At 40.1% G+C, this 18755-nt stretch overlaps 1 long non-coding RNA gene across 2 annotated transcripts in view; it reads right to left on the reverse strand.

Annotated features, from left to right (window-relative positions):
• The window catches only part of LOC141727232 (uncharacterized), a 65343-nt gene that overhangs the window by 14076 nt on the left and 32512 nt on the right, over positions 1-18755 (reverse strand). The window contains exons 2-3 of one of the 2 annotated variants that reach the window (XR_012578287.1): positions 5945-5991; positions 4980-5043 (exon numbers count right to left, since the gene is read on the reverse strand). This is a non-coding gene — a long non-coding RNA (uncharacterized LOC141727232). Of the gene's footprint in view, positions 1-89; positions 5044-5944; positions 5992-18755 lie in introns of those variants that run through there. The other variant, XR_012578286.1, reaches the window with a different exon arrangement.

The following is an 18755-nucleotide window of genomic DNA, read 5'->3' on the forward strand; positions in this document are numbered from 1 at the left end:
GTGTGTGTGTGTGTATGTGTGGTTTTTTGGGTTTTTTGGTTTTTTTTTTTTTTTTTTTGTATGTGTTGGTTTTTTTGTTTTTTTGGGGTTTTTTTTGTGCTTGTATGCCCAAAACAATTTATTTAGCTTTATTTGTGCTTTTGCAGTGCTGTACTCTGTATTGGTATGCAGCATGTACACCACATGGCCACACGGAGTGAATGGTCTCACAGCCTGGGAGGAGATTGCCTACAAAAGCCTGTTCCTGATGTATTTTTGTTATCAGCAGAATTAACACAGAGGGTGTTTTCCCTCGCTGGATTCTGGGAAATGTCCCTGAAAGTATTCGTTCCTCATGACAGGAAACACCCCAGACAAAATGCAAGGGAAGCCTCTTCCTGATGAAAAGCCTATAATAATTTACAAATAAAAATTTGTAAACATCTGGCTTTACATTCACCAAAAGATGTCCTTTTAAATAGGTATCCAATGAGTAGCTCTGAAGCTGTTAAGACATAATCAGAATCAGTACATAGGATCACAGAGAGACAAGAGTAGCCAACAGAAGCCTTAAGCCTTTGGGAAAAGCAGTGAAATAGTCATTTTTGCAAAACACAGGAAAATAGAGAGAAGTTACCCTCCTAAAAATGATAGAAGCACACTCATGTGTGGTAAATGACTAAGTATTTATGAAGTAATCAATGAATCTAGCATGAAAGTAAAAACAAACCTTGAAACAGGGAAGATTAAAGTTTAAGCATGGTCTTGAGGATACAAAGGATAAAAGCAATAAAATCGTAAATAAAATCAATGTTGCAAGACCCAGACTACAGGAAACTGGAGGAATCTGCAAGGAATATATTTAACCTTACACAAGAAAAAGGATTTCATTCATTAAAGAAGCCAAAACCAGAAAATATTAAATTGGAAACTTGATTTCCCCAGGCAGCATCTTTACCAAAAGACATCTAGAACATTATATGAATTGATTCAACTTCTCTGTGATTTTTGCCCCAGAGTAGTAGATTTTACTAGCAAACACACAAGTATTGGATTATTCTTCATGTATTTCAAAAATGTCCAGCTATATTACAACTGCACAATACACACAAGTTTTCCATTTTCTGCATGTAATGAACACTTCATTAAAAAAATGAAGAAAGGAAAGAAGAATCTTCTGATGGTAAGCAGCCTACAAGAAGGAACAGATGTCCTCAAGGTTCTTAGTTTAATTTTTCTATCCAAATTCTTGTACTCTGCTCTCAGAGCTGAGTACAATACGGGCACAAGCACATCATGACTCCTTTCACTGTAAAATACGCAGATATGTGTGTCATGGCAATTGTGCTTTGAAAGACACGAGCTCTGTGTACTGCATCTAGTTGCAGTTTCTCAGGAACATCTACCTTCAACCTCATCATGCATGTACAGGAAAATGGGCATGACTTGCTAGTCATGTGAATTGTGAAGGTCAGGTGAATTGAAGGTCAGGTTTCACCCCTGAAGAGCATGTCTGTCCCAGCCCCAGTATCAGTCCCCATGGAATAGAATCATAGTGTGGTTTGGGTTGGAGGGCACCTTTGAAGATCACCAGTTTCCTACTGCCCTGTTGTAATGGGGTTTGAAATCTGTAGATCTGCTAAATAACACTAACCAGGGAAAAGGTAATTTAATAGCCAGCCTTTTATTTGTGGTTCAGTTTTCTTTACAATGAGAGGGGGAAAGATTCTGCCTCATTTCAGGTAAATCTCTTCTGATAAGATTAATGTTTTCCCCTTGCTGTCTCAGCTTCTGAAGAGATTAAAATGAAAAGAATTATTACAGTGGTTACATACATTTGCTGTCCTGAGAGAGGTGACATGGCTGGCTCAGAGCTGCAGTCAAGACAATGGAGGTGGAACAAGCAGAGTTAAAGGCAAGTATAGGCAAATGCATTACAAGGTTCAGCATCTATAGATTGTGTTTGTTCAGGAAGGTCAGAAATTACATAGAAGTACAGTTTTTACAGTGCTTTGTAATTGCTGTGGACACATGGTCTCACTGAGGAACACATCAACAACAAAGTATGGTAATCTGCGATCATTTCTTTCCTTGCTCAACTGCTAAAACATTTGTGTCAGATACATGAATTTTTCTGCCTCTGGATGATAGAAAGCAGTCAACAGAAAAAATGTTTTTTACCTGAAACCCTTCTTTCTTTGTAGGTTAACTGAGTATATCATTAAGCATAAATCTACATCATTTTGCCAACATAAAAGTGATTTCTGAGTGGTTTCAATGAGCTGAATCATGTGGCCTATGCCCCCGCATGAGGAATCCAAAGATGTGGGGGCCAGGAGAACATATTCAACAGTGAGAAGATGCTGTGGGCAGTTAGAATTTCTGTTGAAATAATGATAACAATGTCTGCAGTTATACAAGAAATGAAAATTTTGTCTAACAGCTTCGGTATCATCTAATTTTGGTGTTTACAGTTATTTCATGTTATTTAATTTTCATATAATTTTATATTAGCTCGACTGTATGTTTTTCATGTTAGCCCAAATGAAGTGCTCCATACTTCAATTTTCTGTATATTTCCTTGAATATTGTAGATTGGATAAGATAAATGGCTATTTAAAGCCTCTTTACCGAAGCTGAAGTTAAAAGGTTTTGCCTCATATTGGAATGAGTTAACATAGTGCATGGTTGTGACATAGCTCACACAGGGGATGCATGAGGCCGCTATACCAAAGTTTTGTGTCTGAGTTTCCCATGGCTGTTTCCCATAAAGATAACAGCATGTCACACTTGTGTTGCTCCCTGCAATACTGTGAACCTGGAAAGACATGGAGTGTTGGAAACATCTACTTAAAGCCAGGCTGTGACACCTGAATGGGAGGGACCCCTGAGTTCAGTGCACTGTTCTGGCCCACTCTTAGAGATAAATCTGTGATGAGAAAAGGCAATATATTTGTCTAAATTAATAAAACTGGCAGGAAATTAGGAACTGAAGGTGTCCTATGGAAATTAATTGACTGCAGAAACCAGTGGAGGTTAGCTGACTGCTAAACCAGGCTCAGCCAGCTGACATTTTACATTCAGCTTTCAGCTTTTAAAAAAACCCATCCCTTAAAACAGAAGGCTTGAGAGAAAAAGATTGGAGGAAACAATGCAATGTGTAACAGCAGAAGTCTGCATTTCAGTTCCACATTTTTCTTCAGGTAAAGAAGACTGTGTATCATTCACCCATGGCCAGTTCTCAGACCCAAGACAAACAAAAGGGCCTGGTGGGAGGTGGTTGTCTGCAGACTGAACAGAAATGACACCTTGGAAGTAATGGAGCTGCTTTCTAGCTCGCCAGTGTGTCAAATAAAGAAAACTGGGATGTGAAGTGTCTGAAATCTCTTTAGCTGCATTGAGCAGTTTGGAGATCTTGAGTAATCCAGAAGATTTCTTAGCAGTTGCAAGGGCAGTGGGAAAGCACACAGCAGTGGGAGCAAAGGAGAGACTTGACAATGTTTCCAGGTGCTCTTTTAAAGCCTCCAGCCTGTGACATGTCGCTGTCTTCACAGCCTTTTTTCAGAACAAGGACCCTCTCTCTCAGTGCTCAGAGAATATGTTGTTCAGAAATCAGCACCTTTCTAATGGCAAGATGCAGGAATTTTATGGAGAGAAGTCTGTTGTTGGGGAGGCTGGTGGAAAGGTACTAATTGCAGTAGAGCCTGCACTTTGTGTGCCAGATATCAGGAAGGCACACAAAAGTTCTTCATCCATCACAGGGGCTGCACCACATCAAGAGAGAACCTGATATCTAAAGCACCAGGCAGAAATCCAGAGAACATGAATTTTCTAATTTTCATTTGATTGGACATGCAGCTAAGGTCACGAGGATATCTCCTCATCCTGTTAGTCAGTGGTGATGTTTCTGTGCCTCCTGAGACTGCATAGACAGTAAATTCCATGGTAGTGTGTGACAGCTCATGCATCCAGACTGCTCAGCCCATGACTTTTAACATTGTGCTAGAACTGTGGTACTCACCTATTGTTTTCCTTCCTGTGAGCTCCTTTGAAAGTTAAGGAAATTGGTTTTCTCTTTTTACTAGAAAGAAGTTTGTACCAAGATGGGTGATCATCTATTCTCTTGAGTAGCAAATGAAAGGATAAAAGAAAAAACCCTTAAGTTGCACCGGGGAGGTTTAGATCAGATATTAGGAAACATATCATCCCTGAAATGGTTGTCAAGCATTGGAGCAGGCTGCCCAGGGGAGCGCTTGAGTTGCCATCCCTGGAGAGATTTAAAAGCTGTACAGATATGGCACTAAGAGACATGGCTTTGTCATGGACATGGCAGTGTTGGGTTAACAGTCTGACTGGATGATCCTGGAAATCTTTTCCAACTTCAAAGATTCTGTGATTCCGTGACTGTATGATGACTCATTTGACGCTATCTGAGACTGCTGGCATTTTTTCAGTTGCATGTCTGCCTCCAAAAGGCTCTTCTTTTATAGACAAGGGATGGAACTGAATCTCAGGGCATAACCTAAGGAAACTGCTTTTCTCATACAGACACGGCGTACAGCTTTAAATGTGGGTATCTGAATTCAGTTTATTGTTTGAGCAGATGTCATTTTTCAGCCTGACTGTATTCCTTCTTGTTCCTGATGCATTGAATTCTGGAGAAAATCTGGGAAGAACAGGCTACTGAAAGCAGCTGAATGAACCTGACAATTAAGGTCAATTTCTAAAAACCTCTTGAGCAGATGTGATAGAAGAGCTTTTTGTACCAAGCCTTTGGAAATGTATCATTTCCAATGAAAAAGCTAAAGGGACAAAATAAGAAGCTGGGAAAAGATTGGAAGGCGCAGCTGTGACATCTGTGTGCATGCCGGCTAAGCACTTTGTACCATAACACTTTCAGAATGGAATTCATCACCTAACCCCTCTTCATGGTTGGACTCAATGGTCCTAAAGGTCTCTTACAATCTAAAATATTCTATGGTTTAATTTTAGTTACTCACCAGCCACTCCACTCATTTATCTCTTGATGCAGCTAAGTAAGCAACTGAAAGCTTATCCCATTCCCTAGAAAAACAGAACAGGTTTTTACTCTCAGTTATCTGGAATTGACCAGGAGAAATAACATGAGATGAAGTACTGAATATGGAAAAGTGAGGTCATAAGTGACTTTATGAATTCATAATCCCATTCCACAGATAGCACTGGATGCAAACTTGCAATCTATCATCATTCCCCCATCTACCCCCCCCCCCCTTATTTCCTGTTTGAACAGGTTTTTTCCAAGTAATTTTCAGCTTCTTTAGAAATAGTCTGTGGCTCTGTTGTGATTGCATGTCTTAGCTCTTACTCCTTTTTGCAGTTAAGGTCTTGAGCAAGCCTTCACTTCAGCATGTAATGAAATTCACAGTATTATTCCTATACACAATGTCTGTGGTGATAGGTAGGCTTCTCAGGTACTGTCTGGTAACTTGCATGAAGGTGGGTACTTCACCCTGACCCATCCTAGCAATTGGCTTGAAGGCTTTCAATGTGTTCTTAAACCATATGTTTTGGGTTCATGGGGGTTGCCTGCCTTGGCATTGAGAGAAAACATTTTCATTTTGCACTGCTTTCATTGCTCTTGTTTTGCCCTGTTAAAAGGAGCTACTTTGCTACCCCAGACCCTGCACACAGGCTGGCACTATCACCCACAGCACCTCCTCAGTGTTGCCTTCAAAATGCCTGGTAGCTGGCTGTCATGGCTGTAAGGCCAGCTGGAGATGAAACAAGATGCAGCCACCCACTCAACCCCACATCTCTTCCCACCTCCCCAGTGGAATGGGCAGAAGAATCAAAATGAAATTTGTATCTTGAGATTAGAACAGTTTAATAATTGAAAACAAAGTAAGAGACAGTAATAATGGGAAATAATAATAATAATGATAATAAAATGGAAAAACAAGTGGTGCAGAATGCAAGTGCTCACCAACTGCTAAGCTCCCACCCAGCTCCTTCTGCGTATTCCATCACTGGCTGAGCATCAGACAAGGGAAAAAAAGTACTTGACTTAGAATAAACAAGACTTAGCTGAAACCCAAGACATCAGTTTATTACCAATACCATTCTCATTCCAAATCAAAACACAGCAATGTAACAACTACTGAGAAAACTTGGCTCTACCCTAGCTGTAACCAGGATGTGGGCCTATGTAACATGGCTGGAGCTTGGACTCAGCATTCATGGAACGCCCATGCATGCCAGCAGAAGGCTTTCCAGAACAGGAGAAGATGTGGTGGGATGTTCATAGGCTGTCTGAGACTGGCTGCCAGCAGCTGCTGCACCTCCATGTTTGCCTCATAATGAAGTCACACAGGATGCCATCCCACTAGAAACACAGGGCCCACCAGAATGTTTCTGCTGACACTTGTCAGAGCATCCTTTCCCAGAAGCTGAAAGGGTCCATGTCCCCAGAACTGGTCTTGAGAGACCCCTGGAAATTATGGTTATAATGCTTCATAATCCTGCATAATGCATCAGTGTAGCACAAAAGTGTTGCACATGGTAAAATAAATCACAGGTGTTCATTCTAAGCATCTAGTTGAAATGTTCTACAACTACACTTACTTCTAGTAGGAAAATGGTGAGTATTGTACTTCTTTAACAGTTTGTTTAAAGCTTCATTTAAAGACATTTAAAAATTCTTGTGTTTTGCCAGTCTAAATTTCTGGCGTGCATGGCCACTAGCTAAAATAGTTTTAAAAGCCCTGAGTGGTTCAGAGCTTGTTTTACCTTTTGAACTGATATTCAGGAATGTTTGTCCAATATGTATGGCACTATAAACAGGTTCTTAACACCACTGTTATAGGTGAAAAAACATTGCATATTATCAAGTCTGCCTGCCACGGCACATTCACCTCTGCCACAATCATCTGGTTTCCTGTCACCTTCAATAATATCTAATGTTCTGGTTGAAAAGCTGAGTTGCCGGGTTGCCACTTGCCCTCTGTTCAGAGCAACAACTTATATCTCCCAAGTTTTCTGCCTTCCCAGGAACACAATGAATGGATTTCAATGGAAGCAGCGATGCAGGCGCATCTCCATGCAACCTACTGCTATTGTAGCTGTGTTAGAAATGCAATGTTTGACTATCGTTTGAGCTTGTGTACAGATAAACTTCATTAATGGCACGTAAGGGGAGTTTGTTGTTAACCTTATTCAGTCTTTTCCCCTAGAATGTCTTTGTCTCATCTATGTTCACTCCCTTTCTGTCACTCTGTCAGGTACCAGATGTGAATATCAGCATATCATGGCACACTTCTTACTTCTGTCTCCTCAGTCAGTCATCTGGAGCTTTTTGAAACTTTCTACAGGCTCCACAACTTAAGGAAAAAGAAACAAATTTTCGACAAGCCTGCATAGTGGACTTACAGGTAGCTTTAAGAATTACCTGCAACAAGGGAAAGGGAGCTCATCAAGACCACCAAAAACTGCACTTTCCAGTACTTAGGCCCATTGGCCAGATCTCCCAGTTTGCGTAGTCCGTGTCAGGAAGGCTTTAAGGGGTTTTTGTTGTAGTGTGTCCTGCCCCTCCCGATTCCCCCCCTTTCCCCTTCCTCTGACACTGGCAATTTTTCCTTTTTCCATTTTCATGCGCAGTGTGGTCTGTATGAAACCCACCAGAGTCTGCTCAAGCCATTCCATACAGTCAGCCACCTGGTCTGTGACCAAGTGCTGGCCTCTTGGTTCAGCTCACAGGACTGATCGCTTCTATGCCATCCTGGGGTTGCACAGGGAATCTGAGAGGTCTTTGAGGATGAGCTCACAGCCTATCCTCAGTATCTTAGTCCATCATGTGTATCTCCCGCTCCCAAAATGTCCACTCTCCTCCAGGCCTATCCCTGAAATTTGAAGGCTTGTCCAGCTGCCTTGGAAAGCAGGTTGCTTGACCTCTCTTTTAATTGCTTTTTATTCACAGTCGGACTTCGTTTATTAATGTCCCTAGCTTTAATTAAAGACTATTTTCTATTGGATATAACTTTTCTACATTATTATGAATATATGCATGTACATTTAATTAATGTCTTTATGCATCTATATATTGATATATTTGTGCTATATACAGATATGGTGGAATCAAGACACAGGAAATCACAGGTGATTGATGAAAACACTTGGGGCACAACAGTTAACTAAAAGCTAAGTTAAAAAAAGCTAAAGTTAACTAATGGAAGCTATTTGCCAAGAATTGTGGCTGAAAGAGGTAGATCTTTGTATACTTAATGTATAGGCTTTCTTGCTATGAAATTCTTACAGAACAGATAGGAAGGGAGGGACATCTCGTGCTGCTAACCAGCCACAGGGCAGCCTGAGAGCACTTGAGGTATTATGAGTTTCCAAACCGTGATACTCAGGGCAAAAAGAGGTGGAGCACACAAACTTCATGACTGGAAGAGGGGAGGGACCTTTGCGGGCATGTGACCTCCTGCAGGCAAGAATTGTAATTGTAGTACTTCTGTGTGCCCTGCCTTGTCAGTCAAGCTGTTAACCTCTTGATTCTAACTGCTTTTCAAGCTGCCTCTTGGGAAACTGACATATTTCCATAATTTCTGCTAGCAGAATTCCAAAGGAGTGTGAGAGAGAAGTAGGCCTTTTTTTTGTGGACACAGTTCATCTGACCTACTTTGCTAGTTTAGGCTGATCTAAAGTGAGCCTAATTCACCCAGCGTCACCTACTTGCTAGATGTTTAAAGTTATGTAAAGTGGAACATCCTGGCTCTGGGAAGCTACACAGGAGTTAGAGATTATTACCATCTGCACTGCAGAAAAAACTATGAATGAGTTGTAGCACTCTGTCAGACAATCAAGGATACCTCCAAGATACAAAAAATATAGTAGAATAGCAATCTGGTATGATTTCAAGAATAGTTTTAAACTGCCAGAGTTTATATCTCAGGAAAAGTGTCTAGGACTTTCTGGCTATGAAATCTATATAACAAATTCTGAGACACTTTAGTTCTTCTGTAGATTTATTGCACATTAAAAAAAAAAAAAAAAGCAGCTACATTTAATCAGGGGTTTTCAGGTTGCCTCCTGTACCTCCTTTCACACAAAGTCATATGTGGGACTAACTGTGATTGGACTAAAAGGCAGGCTCCAGTGAAGTCTCTTGGGATGCCTTAATTTCTTGAGCTTGGCATGCATAAAGCACAACAATGACTTTTCTTGTTTCATCTCTCATTATCATTACCTTTCACCTAGAGCTTAAGGCAGAAAATGAAGCATGCAACTAAGGGATTTCACAGGATTCTTAAAAGTGAAATGGGGAAGACAGTTATTAATTTTTTTTAACATTTCCCAGTCTTATCACATGTTGTGTATTCTAAGGAAGTTAATGGCATGCTCTTTATCTTTTAACTAACGCTTGTAATTTTTTTTAAATTGTGCAGCTGATGAATGCCTGCCAGGAGACAAATTTTTCTGCACAGTGGTAAGGAATATTATTCTTTTGTTGAAGTATAAGCCTTTAATGTCTGCCAGCAGACTGTAAACCATCTATCAGCAAGGCACAGAGCAGAGTGTCTGCTTTTGGTTCTAGATTGTGATTGGAGGAGGAAACACAAGGTCTCTAAAGGACAGCATGATAGTGGTGGTGGTGGGGTGTGTGGTTTTTTTTCTGGTTTGTACATTTGGAGCTTTTAGGGAGAGAGGGCTGGGGTTTTGAGGTGTTTGGAGGTTTGTTTTGTTTTGGTTGGTTGGCTTGGTTTTTTTTTTTTTTTCTGCATGTTATTGCAGAAATGTGTTTATGAAATTAATGTATGTAGGGAAGTGCACTTTCAATCTCATGGTCATATTAAATGTTTTTGACAGAGTGTGGTCTCTTGTTGCTTCCTGCATAAACAGACCAAAGACCATTAGACAGAAATGAGTTATACAAAGCAGTAACAAAATTATAATGCACAGTGGCATCTCTGGAAATAAGCAACTATAAATTAATTTAAGTTCTGTCTTGTACTGAGGGTATGAATTAGACTTCACGATTAGTACGGAAGTAAGATTTTTCAGTTAGGTCCACAACATCATAAATCATGGGGGCTCAAGATATCCCTCATGTAACGTGGTTCTGATTCAGAGGTAAGAAATGAGGACTAAGCAGAGAAGAATTAGAGAAGACCATTATGTCTTTGAAAAGGAGATTTCACAAAGCAATCATACAGCTTTGTTGGGGGGGAAGATTGTCCTTTTTCTGTATGCATAGCATGGTTTGATGATCCCCTGATGATCCTCATGGTGTGCCACTGTGTGGTATTTTAATGATGGCCTGCTTCTGATGGAATACATCATGATCCTTCACTAAGGGAGGCACATTGTGGAGCACACAGGGCTGCCTACCACCCTAGTGTAGCAAACTTCAGTGATGGATTCCTCTTGCTATTTTGCTCTATTACTGCAGTGGGTGTTTTTTTTAACGTAAAAAATCAAAATCTCACTCACTCCAGTGACAGTCAGACTCGTAGCTGTGATGTCTGTTCACGTCACCCCAGATTGTGATGATGCTTTTTGGAGAAATATCACTTACACATAACCAAAAGTTGTGATGGGTGCCAGGGTCCTGTTGGTCAGTTTGAATCCCTTCCTCGGAACAGTTCAGTCCTGAGATATGCACACAGGATTTTGGAAGCCCACCACCTTGAATTTTACAGTACTTCAAACAGATGAGGGATGAACTTTTTCAGTCTTTTCCCTAACAATTAGAAGATTTATCCTTACCCCTTATATGTGCTCCTTGGCCTATTCTGTTGTTTGTGTCTTGATTTGTTTCACTTTGAAAAAAAGAAAAACAGCTTTCAAGATCAATAATAGTAATCCATGAAGGACCTACTGGGTCCAGAACCTGCAATCTCCACAGTTTGCCACTGAGCTTTCCCTGTTTTTTCCTGCCATCCAAGACCCATGAGCCCTGAAAACCCTAGCACCTTTGGTTGTGTTTTTTGCTGCTGGAATACCTGTGTACAGAAACTGCTTTCTATCTTCCTCTCCCATATGTAGGTTTGTCAAATTCATGTCTTCCATGACTACAGCCAAGCCTTTAATGGCGGTTTTCTCCCACTGGGAGTGTTCAGATCTCTCTGCTATGTGGATTTGTAGTAAGTGGGGGCTCTTTGGTGTAGAGAGTTGCATCAGGGCAGATGTACTGCAAAATCACATCCACAGCACTGACTCCTGTCCACTCCCATTTTACTTCTCCCTACTGATCCCTGCACGTATCTGGCTGCAGGTGTGCTCTACTCACCATACAGGCAGCAGTGTAGTGCTGAGGAGTCAGAACAAGCTGTCTTCTTACCTCTCAGCATCCTCACCAGATAAGAATTGCACACTTTTGCTCACATCAGAGAATAAAAAGCACTTCTGTCCATTTGGGCTGAGTGAGACCAGTGAATCCTAAACACTTGGTTGTTTTTGCATACCCCATTGTCAGCACTGGAAGTGTTAGACTTCCATGATATTGTTGCTGTTTCATAACTGAGTAATATCCCTGTAAAACTGGAGAAGACCTCACAGTGAGACAGTAGGGCTGTCTCTTCTTCCTCTCTCCTCTTATTTAAAATCTCCATAAGACCCTCTAAGCTCTGCCATTTGGTGAGCATTCCCCCCCTTCAAGTTAAATAATTCCATTCCAAGATGGGTAATCATCTTAATTAGAAGATTTGATAAGCAGAGATTGTTCTAGATATTCACCATCTGTGCCTCAGAAACAAAAGCACAGAATTCAGAAAGCACATGACACTGCTTACATGTAACTGTAATCACAGCAGGGCCTGTGCAAATGAACCCTGCAATCTAGTGAGAGACCAGCTCTGCCATTACCCCCTTCTTTGACATAAGGGAGGAGGAAAGCAAAGCCAGAGCAGAAAGATGAGATATGAAGGGGTTATCAGTGAGACTAGGACAGAGAGTGAATTCAAAAACCTGCAACTTTTGTCTGCTCTTGTGATGAACTGAGATGTGGTAAGAGGTGCAAGCAAAAGAGTGCTTACACCTGAAATGTCTGAGACAGGAACCTACCAGTGAATGTATTGGACCCTCAGAGCCTGACATCCGAATGCAATTACATGGTTGTCTTAAATCAGATTTAACTTGGACCTCAGTTGTGGAACTAGTGCCTGATGAAGCATAGCATAATGTTTGTTATCCTTTTGTCCCCCCATCATTCTTCAAAGGGCTTTCCTTCCTCACTCCAGAAGCAACAAACAGAGGGTACCCATGGATCTTTGCCAACCTCCCAGCTCTTTCCACAGGCTACAGCTCTACTAACTTTTCAGCTCTTTGGTGACTCTCTGTTTCTGTAGCTGCAATGATTAAATGCCTTCTTGCAAGATGTTTGCCCTGGCAGGCTCCACATCCTGGGACATTCATCAGTGGGATATGATCCAGACTGTGTTCCATTCACAGCAATCTTCTATTAGACAACAGCTTCCTTTGTCCAGACTCTCCCTGCCCATGCAAGACTAGATGTGATGACAAAAGTTTATCCTATACCAGCACATCTACAGAGTTCAATGCTTCCTCCAGTTTCCCCCAGATGGTGGCCCCTCAGCACAGTTCACAGCCCAACAAAACAGCTCTTGTAGGTTTTACTTGGTCTATATCTTCCTGGATTCAGAGGCGTGCAGATTATATACATGTTCTAAGTTTCCATTTATCCAGTTGTGCTAGACTAAGCAAATGTTTTAATCAATTTTTGTGAGTCAGATCTCAAGCACAATACCCTTTCCATAATACCCTTATATCTATGGGAGCGGCATATCATTGTGAGCCAGGCAGATTAACCAGGGTGTGCTGCCTGCATTGTTCTCTTCCTGCTTGGCAGAGTACTGACAGGATCTAAAGCTCAGTCTGAAAGACGAAATGACCTGACTCATGGAAAAGACAATATGAAGTAGTCAGCATGGAAAAGGCAGTGATAACAGGTGCTGGCAGACAGGAAGTTCTACTCAAGAATTCTTCACAGGTGGCATATAAACAGACACAAGCAACATGTGTGGTTCCCTGGAGAAATTCAGTTGTAAGTGAGAAATTTAAACTGTTGATTTGGGTCCATGTCACAATGGCAAGAATGAATTAGTGAGACTCAGAGATCTGCTTATGCAGAGAGCATCCTTCCAAACTTAGGGGAAGTACTTTGATAAAGAACTGTGGGATACAATTTCCTCCATCTAACTGAACAGAGAATACTTCAATGACAAAAGCTGTACACAACTGTATTTCTCAGGAAAGATAAACAACTTTTTAATCTTTTGTATGCCACTTGTTTATTTCCTGAGTTGGCTTCCATTTCCTTCAGAAATGTACAGGTGAATTTTTGTGGCAGTCAAATCCTAGATGATCCATGACCCAACAGATCTGTGATGCTTAGAGTGAGAAAAGTGACCCTTAAACTAAAAAAACAACATTGTAGGTAAGCATAGGCTCTGATGATCCCTTGTAAATGACAGAAACAGGGTTGTGCTATTCAACAAAATGGACACAGTGTGTAGCAAGCAGATTCACTATGCTTGTGGTAATAAAGCTCAGTCAGTGAGAGGAGATGTTGATCAACCTGTGCTGACCTCTACCATTTTCATTTCCCATTCTACTTCTTAGTTAATTTTAGGTGCTTCATATTTTTCTGCTTTCCTGTATCAACTAGGTCCTCATTAGGCCTGTTCTGTGCGATTTTTCTGCTGGTAAAGGAATGAGATTAATGGGAGAAACTGCCATTTAATTTCAGTCTCTCATTATTTCATACGCCATATATTCATAGAGATTTTTTCTTCTGTAGATTGAGGTGGATTGATTTCTCTAGAGCATTGCTGGCTTTTGAACCCTGGAATTTGCAGGAACTTCATGCCATGATGCTGCAGAAAAGGTGAAATTCAAGAACTTCAATTACTGTGTACCAGCTTTGCTTAGGAAGAAAAGTTACTATTCATGAGCTGGGTCTATTCACAACCAATTGTTAAGGTCTAGACAAAGAAAGTTGTTTGTACGGGTTTGAAACAGAATTTCATATCCTTAAACTTTTAAAAATATTTTTTTAGAGATACCTATGTAAGTTTTCTTTTTATTCATCTCTTAACAGCCCCACATCTGATCTGACTGGGTACCTTTCCTTTGATTCAATTGTGTTTTCTCTTTCTTTTATATGACTGGGAATTTAGAGAACACATGCATTTCTCTGTGCTGACTCACACTCATTTCTTTAGCTGTCATCCAAGGATGCAGTCAAAGATAAGGTCAAAATTACTTTTGTTGTTCTATTGAAAGCCTTAAGTGCTAGCCTGGATTGAAAGATGTAGTCTTCAATTTTGTAAAAACCTCTTTCTTTTTTAATTTTAAGCCTGTTCCTTTCTCTGAAGAACTTTCTAAAGAACTGAGTTTTACTGTTTTGTGTGATAATGTGCAACCTTCTCCTGAAGTCTGACAGTTGGGAACAATACCTAATGGGACTGTCTGTCAATTATGACATCTTCCTGCTCAGCAAAGAAATAAAGAACAACCACTTATTTGAAACTGCATATGAACAGATATGGAAATTTTTACGGTAAATTACTGTCAGTTATATTCTCTTTTAATTACTGTCATATCCTTTCGGCGAGTCGTTTTATCACTACAGGTTTTTTCTGCAGGTTGGAATTGTTGCTGATTTAATTTGTCCTTCTGTTTTGTGTTTCTGTCCCATATGATTTTACCTTGGACTAAATTTCTCTAAGAAAATTCACTTGCATCAGAAGCAGAGGAATATTTATTATTAAAGCATTCTGAAACATGCTGGCTCCCTTTCATTTTTAGTTACAAACGCACAGTAACTTTGTGGAGTAATTTTTAACACATTGCCATGCCCATCTTCAGTTATAGTTTAGAAAAATGTTTCTTAGTGTACTGAATGTTAGAAGTGTTTGTTAATTGGTATTATGCATAGTTTGGAGGTTTTTTGTTGTTTTTTTTTTTTGTTAAGAATAATTAAGTCATTTAGTTTTGCTTAGTTTTGTATGTGACTGTAAATGAACCTAACTCATTACACAGTTTTCTAGTTCATTCCAACAATCCCTAAAAAGATGAGTGGCATTTCTGTTAAAGAAAATGTTAAAGAAAATGAAATCTTGAAAAAAAATAGAAGAGGGTCACTTATTGCACTAAGATTTTTCTCTCCAGAACAAGTTCTTCCCCACTAAAGCATTTCAATTAGAAATGTGGCTATTCTGACCCATAATAAGGGACTTCCCCTACTGTCACCTGTCTTAGCAATTATGTCTCAATAGTCACAGTATTGCTTGTGTCAGTAATAGCAGTCTTAGAAAAACTTTCCTCCTGAAAGAGCTGTGGATGACTCATTGGCTTAAATATACTCTCTGACTCAACCAGTGGCACTGTGGTGATGTGCACAGACTAAGTAGAGCCTTTTCCCAGGAGTCTGGGAGTCTGGGAGAAGGTGAGAGTGATCTACCTGTGGTAGACTAATGGGAGAAAACTAGAAGAGAAAAGAAGAACAGAACAAATAATAGGATGCAACTGAATCTCTCAGAAGTTGTCCATCTGAACTTCAGATCTGTTCTTCACGTGCTGAAGTAGACATCTGAGATTCCAGACAGGCTTCTGAAATCCCAAAAGGATTAAGGTATTTTTCTGGAATACCCTCAGTTTTGGATGATGGATTAGCATAATGCAGAAGCAGTGCTTCAACTCTCAGCCTGGCCCTGAGGGGCTCTCCCAGTACATATCCTGGTTTATTTTGGTTTGTCTTCAGTGGTGGCCAGTTGCCCAGACACTGCTGTGCATGTACGAGGGAGACTGGAGCCCTGAGTGAGCAAAGCACCTCTAAATACACCCTTCTGAAAGAGAGCAATACGAGCCTGTGTACTGCCCATGATATTTGGTACTGTTTCATGTTGCTCAGTTTGTTCTTCTTGAAAAACAACTCATGCCTAGGGAAGGAACAGATCTTTTTTGTTGCATGTGCTGGTCAGGCTTCATAGATAGGCTGAAAGTATGATCCAGCTCTGCTCATGGCTGCCATAAGCTGGCACTTGCTCTTTTAAAACAGACATTACTGCAAAGCTTTAAATTTCATCATCCATTTAGAGGAGAAAGTGCTTCTCATTTGATTTTTCTTCTTTTGAGCATTCCTGCTGTGAGAGGATTTAATAAGCTATATACTTGAATTTGTCCCAGAAAAGATGGGTTTGGAGCTGCCCTTTCATTTTCAGACTCTGACAGTTCTCATCTGGAAAATCTTTTTATATTTCTTGATATATTCTTTTGTACTCATACAGTAGTCACTGCCAATTATGCACTTCTCAGCTATTATTCTGAGAAGTGTTTATTCATGGCTTTGAAACTCAGCTGGATGCACGGCTAAGTTGAAATATACAAACTTGTGTCCTTCTCCATGAGATCACAAGACTGGCTTATGATTTGCAACTTTTACAGACATTGACCTAGTTTTATTTGCCTTATGGCTTTAGAGCTCTTGGATATTGTTGAGTCATGTTATCTGGCTCTGTGCTATGATCCTGAAGGATGGATAATGTAATTTGTGTAAAATTGGATTTTGAATGTATTAATAGAAGTTCAGCAGCTTTAAGAGAAAAGATCAACTCTCACAGAATTGTCAGCAGTTGCAGACATCACTTCTAGGGTTCTCAGAGATGTCACTGAGTCTAAGAATTTGTCTAATAAATCTGGTCCTAAAAAAAAAAGGAGGAGGAGAGTGAAGTATTTTAGAAGTTGTCAGCTCTCTTGTTTGAAGTGAGAGACAGTGGATGGGTGTTTCTAGAAGTCTGTGTGTCATTTATGACTATGTCTGTTCCAGTATTGGGTTTCCTTAACTAAACTGAGAAAATACACAATTTCTCTAGCAATAGGAAACCAACACAAAAGCAGACCCACATATCTGCTACAGATCTGAAAGGCACAATACTGAAAGAGACAAGACAGGGGCCTATCTCTTTCCTGCCTATGGATCACCTCTTGCTACTTAGCAATATTTCCTTTGGTCCAGGTTCAGGTAACTGTTTGAGCGCCTGGATACCTTGTCACTCACTCCTGTCTACCAAAGTCCTGCAATTCACAGGTCTCTGTAAGGTGCTCTTCATGCCCAAGAACATGCCATTTGTAACTGCAAAATTACATAGGATCTGTTGTACAGGATTGCATAGGATCTGTTCAGTGCAAAGTACATTACAGAGGAGGGGATAGCTCAGAGATCTGTGAGGGCTTTGGGAATGAGTAAACATACCTCTACTGCTATGGAAAATAGTAAATACACTGCACCATGGAAAAGAGAGACCTTCTCAGGTATCTCATATAACTGAGAAGGTATATGAGATGGTTCAGTAAATTCTTATGTGATCTGGCAAAGGTAAATGGAGTTTGACTATTCACTGTCCCTTCAAAGCAAAGTTAAAGAGCAACACATGAATTAGAAGGAAGGAGTTTCAAAACAGAAGGATTTATGTTGTTCTTTATGCAGTTTATAATTAGTCATTAATACTCCTTGCTGCAGGATACTGTGACTGTTAAAAGTTCACACAGATTCAGAAGACAACTTGACATATTTTTAAGAAAGAAATTAATTGGGCCCTCTTAAATATAAAAACATCTCCTTTGGCTGGGGAAGTCCTTGAATTGCAAATTGCTTGTGATTCGGAGAGTATTGCTGCACGCTTTACCCTTTTCTGCTCTCTCCAATACATTTGCTCTTGTCGAGTGTTACAGTCTAGCTGGGATAAACGGTCCTTTGAGTTAGACCAAAAAATGGCCATTTTTATGTTAACAGAAGAGATTTTGGGGACAGTGTTGGATAAACCAACCTGTAAGATTTCTACAATGTTGCAGGTCTCCTCAAGTTCCAGAAGCTGGGTATTATTTCTGGTAGAGAAATAAGGTGCAATACTTTGCTCTCTCTTACCATGTTGCTGATTGCAACCATATGCTCATTGTTTACTTCACAAAAAACAGTCGTCTCATTCTCTCCTCAAAATATACTCAGGTAGAGAGATGATGTCCCCCTTGTCCTGATACCTGAACACCTCCCAGTTGTGCACTAACTGACATAAATGATGACCAGGAAGCAGCTGGGAGAAGGGCGGCATCTGTTCTGGTCAGCCAGAGTCTCAGTGTTACTCTCTTTTGCCTTCCTTTTGGACAAGTTCTGTAATAGAGATATTTAAAGCTTTTTCCCATGCTTGTAGAACTATTTTAAAGGATAAGTTGATTTTGCTTGTTTTTTTCTTGGTTAAATAATGTGCCTTTAATTCTCTGCTTTATGAAACTCAGCTTTTCTCCCTATCATGTCTTTTGATGTTTTTGTTTTAAAATTCCAATTGTTCCACTGCTATCTCCAGAGATTAAGATTTGCCTTTACCATTTAATTTCTAAAAAATTCAGGATTTTTCTTTTAGCATTTTAAATACAAAAAGAAATGTGAGTACTCTGATCCATAATTTAGGACTCTCCCCTACTCTCACCTGCCTTACCAATTATATCTCAATATTTATGGTATTGCATCCTTGCTTATGTCAATAATTGCAAACTTAGAAAAAAATTTTCAACCATCATCTTATTGTCCAGTGTGAAAATGTTCTTTCCTCTTAAAAGTCCATTTGTCAGCCCTCTTAATGATAGTGGCTAGGATATGCAGTGCACTTTTGGGTGAGTAACACACCAGTGAGGCAACAGACATAAGTCTTTCTGACTTATGCTGCTCAGACTTTTTGTCACAGGAGCTTTAAGGATGCATTATCACTTCATGAGCAAGA

The sequence above is a fragment of the Zonotrichia albicollis genome, chromosome Z, assembly GCF_047830755.1.
Source record: "Zonotrichia albicollis isolate bZonAlb1 chromosome Z, bZonAlb1.hap1, whole genome shotgun sequence".
NCBI classification, from domain to species: Eukaryota; Metazoa; Chordata; class Aves; order Passeriformes; family Passerellidae; genus Zonotrichia; species Zonotrichia albicollis.